General features: G+C 42.3%; 1 non-coding gene across 1 annotated transcript; it reads right to left on the bottom strand.

The window, feature by feature from the left end:
- Window positions 1-544: 544 nt before the first annotated feature.
- LOC119800534 lies at window positions 545-733 on the bottom strand. Its single transcript, XR_005283036.1, has one exon. It is a non-coding gene; the product is annotated as a U2 spliceosomal RNA (small nuclear RNA).
- Between the last annotated feature and the right edge of the window lie 1,511 nt (window positions 734-2,244).

The following is a 2,244-nucleotide window of genomic DNA, read 5'->3' as shown; positions in this document are numbered from 1 at the left end:
GATTGGTGTCTCCTATTTGCCCTTGGACTGTGAATCTGACATCTTCCTTAATTCACTTCTTGGCCTGTGTCTCTTCTAATACCCAGAGGCTGACCGGGACTTCCGAAACTGCTCCTCCCCTCGCTTCCTAGACAGGACTTGACACTCAGTGCTGGCTTCCCAGCCGAGGAGCCGCCTGTCTCGAGTTTCAGTCTCATTTATTCAGCATGTGAAGGGCTGCGTGTGCCACGATGCCTCCGCTTCCTGTCTGTTTTAACCTTCTGCGGTAATGAAGGGTGGAGTGCTCATCACTGAAAGTCCATCTTCTTTCCTTTTAAGAAACTTTCTCCTTATAACAAGAATATCAAAGGGCAGTGGCCAACAGCTGGGTACAGAGTGAAGAGAGCTATTGTTTAGCCCGGATAGCATCTGAGAACTCCAGGATGATGTACCCAACGCTGTGGATGCACCGCACACAACTGAACTCTGTGCTTAGCCATGGTGAAACTGGTTCTAAAGAATTGTTTTGCATCCTTTATTGACTTGCTTGTTTTTAAGGTCACCGAGGCTGTGTACCATATGAGGAGAAATCACATTGCCAGATCGATGAGTGGAATGGACATCCTCCATTCCATCTTCCTTCTCCAAAAACCATTTAAGTTTTGTTTTTATCCTTGGACCGAGGACATAACACATGATAAATTGATAAGAACAAATAATACACTTGATCACAGCCAAAAGGCCAAGAAGTCAAGCATGCACTTCATTTTTCCAAAAGGTAGCTCCAGTCCTTGTTCTCTCCTGGGTCCTTCTCTGTTTGCCACTTTGGGGGCTAAGTTGGTTACTAAGCTTACAGGTACTTCTTCATTTTAACTCTTTTAGAAATAAACGCTACCACTTGGATGTGGTGGTATATGCCTTTAATCCCAGCACTTGGCAGAGGCAGGCAAGTCTCTGATTTCAAGGCCAACCTGGTCTACAGAGTGTATTCCAAGAAAGCCACAACTACACAAAGAAACTCTGTCTCAAAAACAAAATTGAACAGAAAAGAAAAAAGAAGGGACAGAATGCTACCATTACACTCGTATTTGGGTGGATGGGATCAAGATTTCCTACCTCAGAAGTCACATCCAGCCCTTTGGAGATTCATATACCATGAGCAATTGATGAACATCAGCTAAACACTGCTGAACACTGCACACTGGCAGGAATCCAAAGATGAATCATACATAAAGCATTTCTTATTGAAGTTTATACTTCTAAACAATAACAACAGATCAGCCATTTACTAAGGCCCTTCATGCTAGGAAGTGTACTGTTACATACATATTATTTATCTCATTGACTTAACAGTTGGATAACGTAAGTCATTTTTCTCTAGCCTTTGGCAGTGATTAATACTTATTTGGAAAGCAAGTTTGGGATTAAGCTCCACTAAAAATGGGAATGGTGTCTGCCAAGGCTTCTGTGCCAAACAGAGCGCAGAGGAACACTGCACACGATGGCCTGTCTTCATTTTAAAGATAAGGAATCTGAGGATCAGCCAGGTTTAAAGAATTTAAAGAGACAACTTAGCTAGTAAGACACAGAGACAGTATTTGAAACTGAGGGGTGGTGGACTCAAGGCTGTGTGAATCTTTCTGCCACCTCCCAGAGCTGCCCCTATACACAGCTGTGACACAACATGGAACAAGGTTCGTGGTAGGAATGCTGCATGTCATATTCTTGGAGAAAAGGAGAGAGTTAGCTGTCTGGAGCTGGTCAGGTGTGAAAAGAAATACAAGAAGAAGGTACAGTGTGAGCAATATGACAATTATGACCATGTTATATAAATTCAAGAAAATACTGTTAGTCTCTGAATGTGAATGCGGCACTGATGTGCTCTGTGCGTGGTGAGTGAGCGTAGAGGTAACTGGAATCTCTCAAGCAAGAAAGCAGAGAAACATGGATGAACGTTGAAGACGTGTAATCCATGAAAAAAGCCAGATATAGAACAACACATATTTGATGGCTTCACCTCCCTGGGGTGCTCACAGATGATAAAGCTGTAGAGGCAGAAAGTAGAACAGAGGTTACCAAGGGCTGACCAAAGCTCTGGAAATGGACCACCATAATGGCTGTAAGTAATGTTGTGACGGACCTAATGTCACTGAATGGCGCACTTAAATTGGAGGAACTGATAAATTTTATGTTAGGAATATTCTATTGTGATGAAAAACTTAAAAAATTATTTAAACTATTTCTCAAAAGCTTTGGATTCTCATT

The sequence above is a fragment of the Arvicola amphibius genome, chromosome 13, assembly GCF_903992535.2.
Source record: "Arvicola amphibius chromosome 13, mArvAmp1.2, whole genome shotgun sequence".
In the NCBI taxonomy this organism is placed as follows: Eukaryota; Metazoa; Chordata; class Mammalia; order Rodentia; family Cricetidae; genus Arvicola; species Arvicola amphibius.
This window is presented reverse-complemented; position numbering and strand designations above follow the sequence as displayed.